Source organism: Mus pahari, chromosome 8, assembly GCF_900095145.1.
Source record: "Mus pahari chromosome 8, PAHARI_EIJ_v1.1, whole genome shotgun sequence".
Lineage (NCBI taxonomy): Eukaryota > Metazoa > Chordata > Mammalia > Rodentia > Muridae > Mus > Mus pahari.
The window spans coordinates 101,456,124-101,476,288 of record NC_034597.1 but is presented as its reverse complement, the minus strand read 5'-3'; positions in this window follow the sequence as shown (position 1 = coordinate 101,476,288).

Sequence of the window (20,165 nt, the reverse complement as noted above, 5' to 3'; positions counted from 1 at the left end):
TCTACCCATCAGTAAATCTCTTGTATGAGATCTGTTTCATGGTATACACTTTGCTGCATGGCTTGGACTTGACCCACCAAGGAAATCTTCCACAAAACCCTAACAGGCAAAATGTAAAGAACACATTGTTATATTAATATTAGAATTTAAATTAAACAATCTATTTTACCAACAATTATTAAATGTTCTAAAATGTTTTAAGGGTATGATAAGAGAACTTCATATGTATAAAAATTTGACGGACTACTCAAAGGAGCTTCTCCTTGATTTATTTTACTCTCACTGTTGTGCACAAATTTGGGAGACTCTTCCCAGTTATAGACATTGTATTATGCAGCTAAAGGTTTTTCAAGTCAAAAATAAAATATTTTCACAGAGTCTTGCTCAATACTCAAAGTTTTCAGTAGAGTGTTAATGATTCAAATACAGTGCTTCAGGCATATATACAAAAGTGCTACACTAAGCCAACTCCCCAGCTACAGAGTCTGTATTTATTAATGTTAATATTTAAGGAGAGAGTAAACAGATATTATGCATTACAAATAGTGATAATGATGAATAAATAAGATTCCAGATGGCAAATTCCTACTTATTTAGAAAAGCCTTGAGTCTACTATCAAAAGAAAAGCTTTGAGATATTTCCAGATGAATAGTCTGATAAGGAAAAAAAAAAATATATATATATATATATATATATATATATATATATATCCGAATTGTTTCCAGGCTTGCCAATTGCCTTCTATAATGCTGTGATGGCATTCAAAAGGTTTCTTTGGGAAGTGTAAGCACCAATGTCACAAAAACAAATCACCTTACTGTGATCAATTTTGTTTTCGTGTAGCAGGGACTCAGAATTCTCTATTAACTTTGTGTTGATGGAGCTGAATTTTGAACACCATATTAGGGTTTGTAATAAAGGAAGGGATCACAGAAAGAGGGTAGGTATCTAGCAGGGGGAAATGCAGCTTGCTTCTTCCCGTCTGCCTATTAAATGAGTCACCTCTGCTTGTGAGTTTTGTAAAAATCCCTGCTCTGCAGTCTGTTCTTACAGGCAGCAAGTTTCCCTCTTGTTGTGGCAGCATTTCAAGTACTGTTTTTCCAAGATGGACTCTCTCAGGCTTGTGGGAATGGCTGTTACATCCTCACATGGGGACACTCTTCAGAATGGTCATTCCCTCCTCAGGGGTCTTATTTTTGACTTTGAAGAATCTAAGAAAGTTTCTACCATCCTCAGATTTGACAATTCTGTCATCTTCCCATTGTCTTTAGATTGAGGGATGATAGATTTTTCTACTCATTCTCTGTCTTGCTTTGTTAGTTTTTTTGGTTTTCTTTAGTAACATACATAATACTCTAGGTGATGCCACTTTAATCCATTTTTTTTTTCTTCACAAATATGTTTGGTTTTAATTACCCGACTGGACCCTAGCAAATACGTAGAGAAATGAGTATAAAAGAAATAATGGGAAATTAAATAGAATTTCATGGAAATGTTTGGGCAACAAAAAAGAAACATATGTAGCTTAAGTAACTGATGTAAGATATAAGAACGATCTGAGGATACTTTAAGACAAAAAAGTAAATGATCATAAAATGCAAATTTTGAGACCTAATGAATAAAGGACAATAAGGAAATCAGTTATTCTAGGGCTTGATGATGTGATAAGTTTGAAAGTAACTATTACACTGTAACAAGAATCTTATTAAAAGCATGAAAAGAAAAGAATAACCATAAGACAGTTTAGTAACATAAAATATTTCCAAAAATATACTAGAAAATAGGCATAAAAGAAAATAATGAGAAATTAATATCCACTGCAGAAAGTTTAAATATCTGCAAAGATGAAGGCAATGCATTTTAAGAATATTAAATTGTCTATTTCTGGCTTTTGATCCATTTCATCAGTAGAAAACTTTAGAGTTTTGTTTTAATTCCATTAGCAGGGATACTTTTGTCTCCAAGTAACAAAGGTCCAACTTGATAAGCAGCCATGATAAAATGGATTCAACTGACATGTACAATAGATATATTATAAAATACTTACAAAGATAACTTCTAATATTAAAATCAAGAATGAAGAGCTCTTGAGAAATTATAGTCCATGGATAGTCATTGGCCAATGATGATGAGAAGACTAATTTAGAATCTATTATTCCTCATAAATGGTATGATTGTTTATTTATAAGTTTCTTGCCTATTTGCTCAATTCATTGTTTCCTTGTGACATTTTAGTTCACCTAGCAAAAAACATACCTACAGGAAGCTTCAAGATTATATGGTACTTTTCCAGACGAAAGAGACATCTGTTTCCATGCAATTAACCTAACTAATCTAAGAAAAGCATTGCCTGGCAGACTGGTTGAGCAGTTGACCTTCAATAGTTACTATAACTTGGTTAGTACTCCTTTGGTGCCTTATGTGAGATAATGGCATTCAAGTGTATGTTTAGGAAACCAGTAAAGGTGTGCATCAATTTTATAGTAGCTTATAATTGCTGTGTAACAACAAAGTACACACGTATGGACTGTTGTGACACAGACTATCTCTGCAGGAATTCTGACACAGCATTGCCTGCTCTTCTTGAGCCTCAGTCCATAAATTCCTAGATTCATTTCACCTCCCTTCCTCAATGGTCCAAAGAGTTCCATATTATTATTTTAGTAGCTTAAAGCCTACATTTTCTTCATCTACATAAATGAAATGTGGATGAGGCATGAACATATAATTAATTATTTAATTAATTACAACTACTAGGTACAGAAATCTGTTATTGCATGTGTTATGAAAATATAATAAAGAAATATATATATGTGGAGATATATATATATATATATATATATATATATATATATATATAACACATAGTGATACATATTCTAGATCACTGATGCAAGAAAAGAAATCTAAGAGTGGAAGTATATTTGTCAGGTAATAGAGTAAAAGAACTTATAGAAAAAATATATATATTAGATTAGTTAGGTTAATTGCATTGAATATGATATCTCTTTTGCGTAGAAAAATGCCATATAACCTTGAAGCTTCCTTTAGCTATGTTTTCTGCTAGATGATTAAAAAAGTAACAAGGAAACAGTGAATTGAGGTAATAGGCAAGAAACATAATGCTTTGGAACACTGAGGAAGGGAGATGAAATGAATCTAGGAATTTATGGATTATGAGACTCAAAAAGAGCCTGCAATACTGTATCAGAATTTCTAGCAAAGATAGTCAGTGTCATAACAGTCAATGTGTGTGTACTTTGTGTATACACACACACACACATATATATATATATATATATATATATATATATATATATATATATTGATATATATATTGATATATGAATATATTATGAAAAGCTTAGAAGTTGTGGTCCATTTTCCAACAATGGCTATTTACCAATGGAAAGTCTCAGGATCCAGTAGTTGTTCAGTCTATGCTATGGAGAATTCTACATCTTGATCCACAGGCAACAGAAGGTGACTATGACCTACACTGGGCATAACTTGAACATATAAGACCTCAAAACCTGCCTCTATAGTGACATACTATCTCCAACAAGGAAACATCTACTTCAGTAAGACCATAGCTCATAATAGTGCTATTTCCTATGGCCAAGCGTTCAAACCCATGAGTTGAGGGGGAGGCATTCCTATTCAAACCACCACAGGTATATTCTAATAGAGTTTCAGGACTGTACTTCAAGGCTTGAGAGTAATCACCGTACCCTTCAAAGGTAATGTTCTAGGCTCTTAGCATTATGCTTACCTCTTTGCTTCAGGCCCACAGTAATTACCCATTGTACAATTATTACTTTTCTCGTCATTAATATTTGGAGGGGTCTAATATATTTCAGTTTATCTTCCCTTAGCATTTTCAGACTAAGTTGCAATAATTGATATGAAACTACGTTCTGAATAATGTTGTGGGTTGTATAGGTTCCATTAGTTTCACATTATTAGTCAAATAAAAAGATGTAAGGCATTCGGAGGGGATTGGGACAGTTAGTATACCTATACATTTGAAGTAGAGGCAATGGGCAGGATTAGATAGGACCACAAAACATTGAAAAGCCTCTTTCAGTTATCAAATCCCTTTGCTCTGGTTCTGTCTGATATTCTAGACAAGGTTATATATATAAAAAAAATCCTCAACTTTTCTTCTCTGCCAAGATTTTTGCAGTAATATTTTAAATTTAGAATCTTTTGCCATCTAGAGATGTCCAAAATTTTTAAAGTCATTTATTGCTAGTTTCTATGTTCTGCAATTTTCTTTTCTTATGATATATCAAAAACTAGTCTTGAAAATTCTTTAGAAATCTACCTAGCATGGTTTGTCTTTTAAAAGGTTTTTCTCTGGTGTGAATATTGTGGTGTGAATGGGAATGGCTCTTGTAAACTCATATATTTTCATGTTTAGGCTGCATTTGATGAACTGTTTAGGAAGGATTAGGATAGTAGTTCTCAACCGTGCTCATGCTGTGACCCTTTAATGTAGTTTTTCATGTTGTGGTGACACCCACACATGAAATTATTTTTGTTACTACTTAATAACTACTTAATTATTTTTGTTACTACTTAATTTTGCTACTGTTATGAATCATAATATAAATATCTACATCTTCCAATTGGTCTTATGCAACTCCCTTTTAAGGGCCATTTGATCCTCAGGTTGAAGATCACAGAGATAGGTCTTGTTGGAATAACTGTAGCTTTGATAGAGGAGGTATGTCACTGAAAGAAGACTGAAAATTTAAAAGCTCAAGGCAGACCCATTCATTCCACACTCCATTTTTTAATCTGATTTTTGCCAGCAGGTATATGTAAACCACAGAGTGCCTGGTGCCTTCAGAGGCACAACATTTACAACACTAAGTTCTGCTTTTAGCTCAAAATGCAGCCTGGCTTTCTTGGACCACATGTGTCTCACCGTTTATATGTTGAGCCCGAAGAAGGAACTCATTTTTGTAGGGCCCATTTTCCTTTTCTGAAGAAGGGAATCCTTTCATCTTAGACGTTCTTTACCTAGATGAATTCAGATCCTGGAAAGATGGAACTTCTGTTGGGTGGGGTTTTTCGTGCAGGACCCTTCAATATCCCACTTATGTGGTACAGGAGACTTCTCTACAGGGTAACTGGTCTCTTTATTAGTTACAACTCCTTCTATAGCACAAGCCACTATACTTTCCTGCCTACATTTTTTTTTTCATTAAAGCATATCAGTCCATTAATGTATAGCTTAATCTTATTCAAGCTTTAAGGGTATGGATATAATATATCCAAATTCTTGGCCAGAACATCATGAGAATAGCTCATATTCAAATCTGTAATATGTTTGATTCATTTAAAACATCAAACATTGTCTGCATTTCCTTAAGCATTACTGTCTCCCAAGTTCACATTAGCATAGTCTATTAAACTCCGCAACCAGCCTTTAATATCTTTTGTAGTCCAATGTATCAAATACTTGCACATTCATAGGACCAATTTGCTCCAGTTTCTGAAAGGCTGTATGTTAAATTTTATCATAGGACTAACCCTACTATTACTACTTATGATTTCTGTCTTAGTTCTATTTTTTTGTTGCTTTGATAAAGTGTCTCAAAGAAAATATCTTTAAGAGAGTAAGTTTTATTTGGTTTACAACTCCAGGTTGTAGTACATCACTGAAAGAAAGTCAAAGCTGGTAAATAAAGCAGCAACTTAGACCCATGGTCAAGGTTAAAGAGAGAATGGATGCATGCCTGTTTTTTTTTTTTTTTTTTTTTTTTTAACTCTCTGTTCACTCCTAGCCCCACCCAGGAAATGGTGCCATTAAGCTTAAGGCTTGGACTTCCAATATGAATTCATGTAATCAAGGTAATCCCCACAGACACACTCATAGTCTATTCCCATGGAAAATATTCCCTGTTGATATACTTTTCCCAAGAGATTCTATAGTCCATACAGAGCTGATAATTAAACTTAACATTGTGTATCCCAGCAAATATCAACATTGTGACAACTAAAACAGAGAAGATTTTTTTTTGTTCATTTGTTCATTTGTTTGTTGAGTTCATGGTTCCTTTTTACTGCATATACTCCACTGGAATTATCATATACTAAAATAAGTATATTTTAAAGTAGGAATATTTGATAATTATAAAATAAATAATTTCTTGAGGTTTTTGAAAAGAGTTGGTTACATTTCTGTAACCCAACACTTGGAAGTCAGAATAAGGCACATCATGGGTTTCAGAACAGCCTCGAGTATATAAGAGAATTTCATATGAACACGGGCAGCAGGGAAACTGCTCTCTCACCTCACTGCAGGAAAAGAGGGATGACTCCACATATAAACTGCACTGCTAGATTAGTTGTGCTAAAGAAAATGGTATTAAAATTGTGTGTCTGAAATGTTGCACATAGCCTCAGGACAAATTAGAAAATAGAAACTTGAATGACACTTTCTTTAATGTATACACGAAGCTGACCTGGGAGTAATGTTCAAACACTGCTTGTCAGGTGAACATGAAGACTTAAGTCTTATATCCATCACCAATGTAAGAAATCACAGCCATGGTGGAAAGCTTTTATGATCCCAGTGTTGGGGATGTTGAGAAAAGAAATCCTAGGAGTTGATGGACCAGCTAGCCTAGCATGATAGATGACTGCTATGCCAACAACAGACCTGTTTCAAAATCGGAGTGGACACCTCTTGAGGAGGATTGACAAGCCAGGTCATATTCAAGATTCCATGTGCATGCACACATACTTATATGCAAAAGCACACATAAAATTTCACTTTCTATTAAATGCATGCTTGTGAACACTGTTAGCATTTCTGGGTATTCCTGTTAAAATATTTACCCAGAAATAGTTTTATTTATAGCCTATTACTGGTGGTTAAACAATAATTTGGAGTGGGGGCCTTATTTCACATATAATTAAATGACCATATTGTATTTACCTTGCTAAAAATTGATTTTAAGCTAAGTCTTAAAATTTATCTAATGAATATTTAATCACAAACCTTGTAAATACATCCAATAATATTTAAAGGAATTATATGTTCTAATCTATATTATTTGCATGTTTATTAAAATCTTTTGTCTTATTCAAATGACAATAAAATACTTGATTCATTTTCCATAAATCATTACATCATTGATTTAAAGGCATTTATTTTGGTGATACAGAATGTATAAGTGGGCATTACCAGGAATGTATCCACACAAACATAAATGTAACCCTTAGAGGCCTAAAACCAAGTCTGTCATAGTTTAACTACTACTTACCAAGTCTGTTGCCTTTGAAAAGCTACTTTATTACTAGTTTTTACATTGTCATCTGAACAATGGGAATGATAACAACAGACATAAGTACTGTTATGAGAATAAAACTCTTACCCTTGGTGGTACTGTTCACAAAATAAGTTTATAATATCCAGTCACATAATTATGTCAGATTAACGATTTGAAAACCGTGGGCTTCCATTGCCACCATAGTATATGACTGTAAATTTAACACTTCAAACTAACACATTTACTGTTTTTTTACAGTTATGTATTTCAGAAACCCAACCCAGGTTTTATCAGCCTGTCAAGACACTTTCTTTCTGGATCGCAGGAAGACTGTCTATTTCTAAAGTTGTCTAAGTTGCTAGCCTTGTGAAAAACTTGCCACCGGAGGCCTGAAATCTCTGTCTCCGTGAAGGATGGCACCCCACACTGGATGTAAGCTTCCAAAAGCTGCCCACACTGCTTGGATCATGGCCCTCTCCTCCATCTTCAAAGACAGCCACTTCAGTTAGAAAGTCTTTACATTTTTGAGTCCTTCCTGCCTGTTTTTATTCTACACTGTTGCACCCTCTCCTCTTTCTTCATTTTCCCTCAGAAGGGACATCCATATCATGCTTAATATTTCACTTATGTTGGGATCTGATTCTTTCATGTTAGCTATACTCTTTATGCATCCTTGAAGGTCACATGATCTCTGGGTCCCAGATGTCGGATGCATCTATTTTTAGGAGGCATTATTCTGCCTTTCACAGCCTTCAAAGAACCTGCTATGCTGAAGAGTTTGACTTGGATTTCAATTTTAAATGTCCAACTTCTGCTCCCTATAAACATATTTTGCTAGCATTAAACTCAATTTTATAGAATCAAATGTGAGAACCATCACAGTAAGGTGGCTCATAAGACAGTTTGCATGCAGAAGAGGTAATTTACTGCCACAATGCAGTCTTATATAGGTCCAACAGTAGAGTCGCATCCCAGCATATATGCATCCACTCGCAACCATCCATCTATCCTGATGTTTATATTCAGGTCTCATTTGAGTTGCCTCTCACATTGATTTTGGTATCTCCATAGGGAGATTCTCTTGGACTCTTGGAGATGTGATTTAGGTAAATTCCACAGCTTTTTTCCTCTCATGTTTACTTTCCTCTTTTGTCTTCCATTTTAGATTTTAAGGCTTTTGATTTTTAGTCACAAATAATAGTATTTTTGAGAAGTATAATTTTACTTGCTAATTTTTAATGCAGTTTTCCTAATTTATCTTCAGTTAAAAAATAACCCTGATTTTTATGTACGGGTTTATAGTTATCTCAATTTATTTATCCATGGCTTCATGCAGTTTGTTCTCTTTTATCTGTTCCACAAACTCATCCCATCTGTAAAGTTAATGGAAAATATGTCTCTTACACACTTGTGACAAAACTGTGCCTGTCACAGCTGTCTCCTACCACAGGGGAACAGTTTCTTCTTAGATTTCCCACAGCAGAGGAGGGAACTAGACGATTGCCTGTGCTCTTCTGGAAACAAAACAAATTCCAAGCTGAGTCATCTTGAAGAAACGTTCCCAAGTTAAAGGAAGTATTTATGCCATACCTGTGTTCCTGAAGGCCTGCTGGCGCTACCTGGGTACAGACATGAAATAGCCCTTACCGTCTTCTCTAAACTTTTGTTCATCATTCCTGTGGCTCACAGCACCATTCTAGCACAGTATTATCTATAACATTATATACTAGTTTTCAGAAGTTAATGATTTAGTGGCCATACATGAAGAGGGGATATTTTACAGGGTCTTCCTTCCTTCCTTCCTTCCTTCCTTCCTTCCTTCCTTCCTTCCTTCCTTCCTTCCTTTCTCCCTCCCTCCCTCCCTCCCTCTCTGTCTCTGTCTCTGTCTCTGTCTCTCTCTGTCTCTTTCTTTCTTTCTTTCTTTCTTTCTTTCTTTCTTTCTTTCTTTCTTNCCTTCCTTCCTTCCTTCCTTCCTTCCTTTCTTTCTTTCTTTCTTTCTTTCTTTCTTTCTTTCTTTCTTTCTTTCTTTCTTTCTTTCTTCCTTTTTTTCTTTCTTCAAACACAGGGTTTCTCTGTATAGCCCTGGCTGTCCTGGAACTCACTCTGTTAACCAGGCTGGCCTCGAACTCATAATTCTGCCTGCCTCTTCCTCCCAAGTTCTGGAATTAAAGGTATGTGCCACCACTGCCCAGCCATTTTACAGGTTTTTAACATACACACGCACACACGTGCACACACACACATGTGCACGCACACACACACACACACACATGTGCACGCACACACACACACACACACACACACACACACATATGTCATGCACAAAACTTGTTTAACTTCCAAAGATACATGGATAACTCATCTATGTGGATAACACTACAAGGTCCAGCTAATTAAAATTTTAATTTGTTATTTCTTTATTTTCGTTTTCATGGGTATTTGATGAAGTCAGTTTTTGTTTATTGTTCTTTCTTCTTTGACACTTAAAGTTTTTGTTTTATTTTTTAATCAACTTTATGTGTCATATTTTTTGTAGATGATACCTTCTTAAACAAAAACACTTTAAAGATTACAGCAAACTACTAAGAAGCAAAATAAGTATCCAATTGATACAGGACAATGAATCATCTCTCTCTCTCTCTCTCTCTCTCTCTCTCTCTCTCTCTCTCTCTCTCTCTCTCTCTCCCCCCTCTCTCTCTCACATGCAAACACACACACACACGCACACACATGAAAAAATAGGAGCATTAGTGTATAACCCACTAGCAAATTATCAGAAATAAAAATGAAGTCACAAATTTGTTTACAATAATAATGAAAAATTAACATAGTTATTACAAAACATTTGCAACCACCTAGGAACAAAGTTAATTACCTAACAATTCTGTACAATGAAAATGATAAAAGCTGATAAAATAAATTCAGAAAATACATAAGGACACAACATCTTGTGTTTAGAAAGAGTAGATACTGTGATATCTTCTTGTACAGAAACACATTGTCCTAGTTTGGGGTTCACTGCTGTGAACAGAAAATATGACCAAGCCAACTTTTATAAGGACATCATTTAATTGGGGCTACAGACATGGTGCAGAAAGACCTAAGAGTTCTACATCATCTTCTGAAGGCTGCTAGTAGAATACTGGCTTCCAGGAAACTAGGATGAGGGTCTTAAAGCCCTTGCCCACAGCGAAACACTTACTCCAACAGGGCCACACTTATTCCAATAGGGCCACACCTAGAGCAACAATATTCAAACCATCACATTTATCATAAACTACCAAATGAGGCAAATGAAAATTACTTTGAGATTTCTTCTTAGAATGGCTACAATTAATAAAGCTAGTGAAATCTCATGCTGGTAAGGATGTAGAGCAAGGAGAATACTCATCCATTTCTGATGGGAGTGTAAACTTATACAGCCACCGTGTAAATCAGTGTGGTGGTTCTTCAAGAATATGGGAATTGATCTACCCCATGATTCAGCTATACCACTTTTCTTAGTTAAGGTTACACATTGCTACATTAATACACCATCAACAAACTTGGCAAGGAAAAGGCTTATTTGGTGTGTACTTCTATGGCATTGCTCACCATCAAAGGAATTCAGGGCAAAGGCAGGAACTCAAACAGAGCGGGAACCTGGAAACAGAAGCCATGTAAGGGTGAGGGTTATTGGCTTGCTATTCATAACTTACACAGCCTGCTTTCTTATAGAAGCAGTCCAGGATTAACTTCACCTACCATGGGCTGAGCCATCCTGTATCTATCATTACTCCACCTGCCATGGGCTGAGCCATCCTGTATCAATCATTAAATAAGAAAATGCTCCACAGTTGTATCTTATGAAGATTTTTTTCTCAATTAAAGTTCATTCCTTTCAGATAACTATATCTGTGCCAAAGGTACAGTTTGACATAAAACTAGCCAGGACACTATCCCACTTTAGGACATACATACAAAAAATGCTTCATCCTACCACAGAAATGTGGTCCCACCCTACTACAATTCAACCATGCTCATTGATGCTTTTTTAAAAATAATAGTCAGAAATCTAAAATAACTCGAATGTACCTCAACAGAAAAAATGGATAATGAAAATGTGGTATAAAAAATGAAATTATGAAATTCATGGAGAGATGGATAGAACTGGGAAACAAATAAAACAAAACAACAAAAACATAAGTAAAATTAACAATCTTATGTGAGGCATCACAGAGAAAAGGCAATATGTTATGCATTTGCTTGTGTGTGCATATAAGCTCCCAATGACAACCAAGACACCATACACAGAACCTCAGAGGATAGGTATAGAGGAAGGGACTTGGGGTACATTAAGAATATAAAGTAGAATTAGTTATGCACGGACAGGGAAGTATAACAGCTCAATCAAATGTGACTGAAAAGGGAAGATGGGAATTAAAGAATGCATATGGGAAGAGATGATGGAATGAAAAGGCAGTTGAGAGGTAGTATGGACACCTAATTAAGTCGAAGACTTCTAAAATGCATACATATATGAAGGTGATATAAATGAAATCTTCAAATAATGAGGGAGATGGAGTCCCAAAGGGCAATGTCTTGTCACCAAATGAAGCTTCCATTATAGGGATTGGACTGCTTCTAATTGAGTTGTTGACCAAAAAGGTCCCAAGGGAAACCTCAAATAACTCAGGCCGTTGCCACAATTACAGGTTTCTTTTCACAAACTGACATGGAGACACCATTGCTGAAGGGAACAACTAAATAAGCCATTGAACATGGTGATGTCAAACTAGTGTCTTCATAGAGTCTTCACCCCTATCACCTAGCTTTTTTTTTTTTTTTTTTTAAGTGCAGGAAGGTACTCTGAAGGCTATTATGGTATGCTGTCTTGCCTGCAAGGGTTTTTTTTTTTTTTTTTTTTGCATTGGTGTTACAAATCTTATGGAAATAACCAACCAATATTTGATCTGATTTAAGGCCTAATATAAAAGATAATGCCAGCGCCTGATGTTGCTTTTGTGATCTAGAACCCGAGACTAGATTGCTCAGGGATCTAGGGTAAAACCAAATAATAGTATTCATTAAAAAAATACTGGACAAGCTGGGCATGGTGGCGCATGCCTTTAATCCCAGCACTTGGGAGGCAGAGGCAGACAGATTTCTAAGTTCAAAGCCAGCCTGGTCTACAGAGTGAGTTGTAGGATAGCCTAGGCTACACAGAGAAACCCTGTCTTGAAAAAAAAAAAAAAAAAAAAAAAAGAAAAAAAAAGAAAAAGAAAAAAGAAAAAGAAAAAAGAAAATACTAGACAGTTGGTAGTGGTTCACAACTTTAATCCTATCACTGGGGAGGCAGAGTCAGGCAGATCTCTGAATACTAGGTCAGCCTAGTATGTGAGTTCTAGTGAGTTCTAGGACATCCAGGGCTACACAGACAAACCTTGTCTCAGAAAGCATTAATTAATTAATTAATTAATTAATAAAACTACTCTTCTAAAAATAGTAAAAGAAGAATATCAAAATATAAGGACTCCTCATGATATTCTGTTATATTCATTGATCAGTTTCCTGCTCAGCCATCATCAAGGTAGCTTCCTAATGCATCAGATGGTGACAAGAGCAGAGACCCTCATCCAAACATTGTGTAGAGACGTAAACACTCATCTCTGAATTGGACATCTCTATCAACTTCTGCCTCCCCTGATCAGGGAACCCTACTGAAGAGGAGGCAAAAAGATTGTAGCAGTCAGAGAGGACAGTGGAAACTAAGAAAATGAATTCCTCTAAATCAATAGGATCAGAGCTCATATGATTCACAGAGGCTGCGGCAGCATGAACAGAGCCTGCCGGGGTCTGTACCATGTCCTCTCTGTATATCTTATGGCTTCCAGTTTAGTGTTTATGCAGGATTTCTGAGTGTGCAAACTATATTCAACATAATCCCCAAATATAAAATTATATTCTAACCACAACAAAATAAAATACTAAAACAATTACTAAACCACTTTTGAGGAAAAAAATAAAGCATGAGAAATTATATGCTTACTTAAAAATATACCACAAAGTCCCAGCACTTATACACAAGCTGTCAGACATGTACACAGACAAAAAGGTAGCAAAAAGAATTTAAGCAAATCTCACCATCTAAGGAAACTGATTTTCAACTGATTTCCAGCAGCGTTGTTAGGAATTAGCAATGCTGCCACAACTTTACTCCCAACACTAGGGAAACATAGGCAGGCAGATTTCTCTGAGTTCTGGAGCACCATGCTCTACGTAGGGGGTTTCAAGCCAGCTAACTCTATATAATCAGAATCTATCTCAAGCAAACAATAACAAAACCTATATAAAATAGAAGAGTGACCATTTACATAATGGTACTTGAAAAATAGGGAATCTATATGCAAAATAAGGAAAATGGATTCTTGCTTTCTGAAGACCAGCTCAAAATAGATTATCAAGTGTAAGATCTAAAACAATGAGCCTAGTGGGATGAAACATAGAGAAAATGTTCCAGAATGATGAGCCAAGCAGATCTATATGAAATGTGAAAAATACTCATATGGGACTCATTAAACTAAAACTTTTAAACAATGAACTATTAGCCATAAAGTACAGAATACCCATGCTACATTCCGCAGAACCAAAGAAGGAAGGCAAACAAGAAGGAAGGCCCAATCAAGGATGTTTGAATATCACTTAGAAGAGGAAACAAAAATAGGCATGGGAGGCAGAGGGAGAGAGATACCTGGGTGGGAGAGGGGAGGGGGCAGGACTAACTGTTGGGAGAGACATAGAAGAGACCCAGAGAGCGATGAGAATTAATGGAAATCTGCAACTGCCTGAGTTCAGGAGTAAGTCCCAGAGATATGGGATGGAGGAGGCTCACAGGAGTCAATGCAGACGCCGAGATGAAACCTGAAGAAGTCACCTCCTGAAGCCAGGCAGGACACCCAGTGGAGAGATAAGGACACCAATCCACCCACAAAACTTTCTACCCCAAATGTGTCCTGTCTGAAAGAAATACAAGGACAAATACGGAGTAGAGACTGAGAGAATGGCCAACCAATAACCAGCCCAACTTGAGACTCGTCCCGGGGGTGAGACTCATCCCAGGAAAGAGCACAAATCCCTAACCCTACTAATGGCACTCTCTTATGCCTGTAGACAACATAAGTGCCCTCTGAGAAGCTCTGCACAGCAGCTAACTGAGACAGATTCCCACAGCCCAACAGGGACCCTTAGGAAAGAGTCGGGGAGAAGATTGAAGGTGCTGACAGGGATAGAAACCCTAGGAAATACTAAAGAATTAACTAACCCGGACCCCTTGGAGCTCTCAGAGACTGAGCCAGCAACCAAAGAATATAGACGGTCTGTACTGAAGCTCCAGTCACATATCACAACCTGAAGGGAGCTCAGTCTCTACGGCATCCTTGTCTGGCTTCAGTCACAGAGGAAGCCTCTAAGACTGCAGAAACATGGCGCACCAAGGTAGAGGATACCCATGGGGTTTCTACCCTCTCAGAATATGGAAGGTGGATGGAGGAAGAGACTCTGTGAGAGGATACTGGAAGGCAGAGCAGCATTTGGGACGTAAATAAATACACAAATAAATAAATAAATAAGAAAATCAACATTGTGAAGAGAAAACTTAAATCATGTGGCAAAATAATCTGTAATTACATCTTCAAGAGTTTACTACCTAAAAGTACAAGTAACTCTGAAAACTCAACAGCAGAAAAAGATTCTGATTAAACACGGAGCAGTGAACCTAAACAGATAATTTCAAATATACAGCGAACCAACATGTATATTAAAATAACAAATTAATCCAAGTTAAAACTTCAGAGTACATTTTCCCTTAAATACTTGCTTTAAAGACAAACCACGCATAAAATTTTTAATTTCACAAATTTTAAATATTTTCTTGAGTCTGAAAGGAAAGCGATTCACGTCTGTTTCTTTATGAAGTATGTGTTATAACTCCTGCTGTTGGCATGTGTGTTTGTTTTATTTCTGGAAGATTAGACACAGTATCTCAGTGGACCAGCAGATAGGCTGACTGCACACAGTCCACAAGGCAGTAACAGACAACGTTGTGTATTCTAGGATTGCCCTGAAACAAGACGCCCCTTTATCTAGGGAGCGGTACTGAGGAGGAGGCACAGACAGCATCCAGGATGGACTACATTTTTAGGAGATACTCTCCATCTCCATTTCCTGCAGACATAGACACTGAAGCTACTTCTAGGTATTAACATATCTTTCTAAATAGAAAATGACAAATATTCCAAATGCTTAAATGTATTACTGGTACTTGATAATAAATTTAACCTCTTCTCTACATATCTCAGAGAACGATCTGATTACAGAAACAGTGTATCTACAGCACTGGATGCTTTAATATATTTTATGAGCATTAGCTTTCAGTGAGCTACCATGGGTGTACTAGTGAACATTTTAGAGCAACTGGTTAAGTTCTATTGCTACATGCAGTTTTTTGTTGTTGTTGTTTGTTTGTTTGTTTTTGGTTGTTTTTTTGCTGATTTTAGATGTTCTCTTTTGCATTTTTTTCTGTTTATATCAGAGAACATTGTTTACATTCAGCTTTTAAGCAGGTTGATCTAAAATGAGATCCTGACTTGTATAGTCACAACTCCTCCTTTTCAGAGCCTACGTAACCAAAGTAAGCAAAGTACATTCAAGAAAGCACCACACCGTATGATCATATTTCCACTTAGTCTAACAGTGGCTACGCACCTACGCCTGGAGTCTATTATCCAAAAATCTCTGACAAAAACAAGATTCAAAGCAGGTTAAATGGACTTCATATGGGCAAAATGCATTGTGAAGGTTAGTGTAAAGTTTATAGCAGTTTCTTCTTGTTTTTAGAATATATATATATATATATATATATATATATTTTTGTTTTTAGTATATATATATATATATATATATATATATATATAAATTTTGTCAATTGTTTTCAAGATTCTTTAATGTGAGCACGTTAAAATGTATTTTAAATTTTGTGCATTTTATTCATTTACATAAGGGATGGTTTAATTTCTTCAGTGTTTAAATTTTGCTCGATTGCGTATATATCTTTCAACATTATCTCAATTTTATTGGGCAGAATTTAAATTCTTTAGGAATATGCAATTACAAAGCTTCCTGTTAGCATAATTATCTTTAGCAAAATCAATATACATGAGGACATAAGACTTTTGTTGCAACTTAGATTCAGTAAAAGAAGAGAAGAACATTATAAAGTAATGTATTGCAGAAATTACTCAGCTCAGGATCAGTGAACGTAGTGTGGGTATTCTAAATGTCCAGCCTCTGCTTCCATTTCAGAGATAAGCTATTTTAATTAGAGTAACAGAATTTTACATAAAGAAAATAACTTTATTTAGTCACAGTTTATATTGTCAGGCAAAGTCAGCTTAGTAATAAATCTTTTATTTATTTGCAAAAAGCCACAAGAAAATTAAATACAGTTTTATGTTTAATTAAACACAAAATTAAAGCCAGTTTTGAAAATTAAAAGGTATTGGGAGAAACTCTACTGGCATAGAATGAGGCAGTGCCTCTGGGCTGACTCTATACATAAGAAATAATAGAAGTCTCTGAAGTTTGCATGACCACAAAATGTTCGTGTGATATGAGTACATTGAATGGAAATGATAATCTATTATTTATATTCTTTTCTTTAAGACAAAATATTCTCCATTACATTTAGCCAGTAAACATTTTCACCTACTGATATTCCACACTCCACTACATTTTAATGGTTTTCCAGAGCAAACTCCAGCATGATAATGAGTTTGTTTGCCTCACAGTTCAATAGCTATAGAATCAAAATAAGGATTTCCCATTTGCTTAATGTGGATTTTCATAATATGCAAATTGTTTTATTAAATGGAAGAAGACTATTTGTTTGAATTGCATGGGTAAAATACAATCTAAAAGCAAAGTTTTCTGAGTTGAATTATCAGCATATTTCAAGCGTGTAATGAAACTGCAGTTCCATTCTCATTTATGATTAATACATAAGTTATTTTTTGAATCTTTAACTAAACATTCACATGGTTGCTTATGAACTAAACAGTTGAGTAGCTCTTTTTAAGTCAAAGATATTTTCAGGTAATGTAACAAAAACGAGTCATTAAAATGAAGTTTCATGTTGTATTAAAGCACTCCTTTGGATTGAATGATAAGAATTTACTTTTTATCATTCAACTATTTTTTCAATTTTACTTTTCACAAAATTAAGTTTTTCATTTATTGGGGTAACGAAGTATATTAAGTCAGTTTAAAATATAAAAAATCAAATAAATTCATAGTTGTGTACACTTTTGTCCTTATATTGAAATAGAATATTTTACATATTATATATCCTGATTATGAACTCTTCTCTCTACTCCTCCCTGTTCCTTTCTACAAGTCCTCCAAAAAATCCACCCTCTTTCTGACACTCATTAGAAAACAAAAAGTCTTCTAATGATTATAAGAATAATATAATATATCATATACATTATATAATATACTAAAACAAACACTAACACCACAAAATAGGGCAAAAGAGACGAAGCCAAGAGAGAAGGCATAAGAGACAGACCCACTTGTTGGAGCGCATAAGAATGACACAGTAACAATAAGTGTGAAGCCATTTTTATCAAGAAAGGGTATTTTATTTTATCAAAAATATTTTTCCAGCTCTTGAGATCTGTCCTTAGAATTATTTATTTGATAAATTAATTTTATTGACATATTTGTGTTGAGTCATGATCTTTCTGGAATGAAGCCCGACTAATCATGGAGGATAAACTTTTGAAGTGCTCTTGAATTCTGTTGTAATTAGGTTTTTGTTTGTTTATTTGCTTGCTTGCTTGATCATTTTGCTTGCTCATTTTATACCTATGGTCTTGAGAAAGATTCTTTTATTCATCCCCCCCCATTTTTGTTTGGTTTTAGTATAATACTGGCTTAGCCAACATCATTCTCTAATGAATATCTAGTCCCTATAGAAGATACTAGAAGGAAAACGCCAACCCAAGAACACAAGAAATAAATATTTTCACACTTCAAAACTTTAAAAAATGAAACACACATGCATGCTCATGCACACACACACACACACACACACACACACACACACACACTTCCACAACTAACATCAAAATATCCCCCACTTTTTTTTTTTTTTTTTTGGAGTAGTCATGGTCTTTTCTTTTTATTTCTTTTCATTCACTGACCACAGTACAAAATAACTTCCACAAAGGTTGGTTGGTAATATTTTAATGTAAATTAATCCATTAATCCATTTATTGCAGGTTGGCAAGGCTCAGATGGTAGTACTTCTACTGATCTTTCTGTTCCTTGAGTCTTCTGATGACATTGTGATGGCAGAACAAACACATCCAAGAGGAATAAATGACAGGAAATAAACTCTGGGCTGAAATCAATCAATGAGAAACAAAGTGAACAATAAGAGTCAACAACACCAAGAGTTTGTTCTTTGAGAAAATCAACATGATAGACAAACTCTTAACTAAATTAACTAAAAAGCAGAGGGATAATATCCATATTAATACAATCAGAAATAAAACGAGGGACATAAGAACAGACACAGAGGAAATACAAAGCATCATAGGGTCTTCAAAATCCTGTGCTGCACAAAATTGGAAAATCTCAACAAAAGGATGATTTTCTTTATAGATACCATTTATTAAAATTAAATCAATATGAGGTAAACAATTTAAATGGACCATTAACCCCTAAAAAATATAAGCAGTCTTTAAAAGTTTCCCAACCTAAAGAAGTCCAGGGTCAGATGGTTTTAGCACAGAATTCTACTGGACTTTCAAAAAGAGCTAATACCAATATTTGTCAAATTATAAAATAGAAACATTTGGACATTGCCAAACTCAATCTATGAGGCCATTGTCAGCCAGATACCTAAATGACACATTCAAGTAAATTTTAGATGAATTTCTCCTGTGAACATTGATGCAAAACATTCAATAAAATATTTAAAAACTGAATCCAAGAACACATCAAAAACATTACCTATTATGATCAAGTAGGCTTCATTCCAGAAATGCAGAGATGGCTCAACATAGGAAAATCCATCAATATGATTCACTATATAAACTGGAAAAAATGTGAATATCTGATTAGATGGTGAAAAGGACTTTGATAAAATCTAGTACTCCTTCATGATAAACATCTTGGAGGTATCAGATATATAAGGTATATAACTAAACATATTAAGTGCAATATATAGCAAGCCAATAGCCAACATCAAGTTAAGCAATTCCACTGATATAAGGGACAAAATGGGCTGCCCACTCTCTATATATTTATAAACTAAATTATATAAAATGTTATCTAGAGCAATAAGACAACTAAAGGAGATCACTGGAATACAGATGGAAGAGAATAAGTCAAAGTATCACAGTTCACAGATGATATGGTACTATATATAAGTGAACTCAAAAGTTCTACCAGAACTCTTACATCTAATAAACACCTACAGCAAAGTGGCTGGATACAAAATGAATGTAAAAGAAATAATCATCCCTCTGGTATAGAATGATAAATGGGATGACAAAGAAAATAAAGGGAAAAAAACACCCTTTGCAACAGCCACAAGTAATATAAAACATCTTGGTGTAACTCTAACCAAGCAAGTGAAAGGCTTGTATGATACGAATTTCAAGTATTTGAAGAAAGAAATTGAAGAAGATATCAGAAGATGGAAAGATCTCCTATCCGTATGGATAGGTAGAATTGGAATAGCAAAATTAACCATCTTACCAAAAGCAAACTACAGATTCAACATAATTCCCATCAAAACCATTGCAATTCAGACCTTGAAAGAATAATACTCA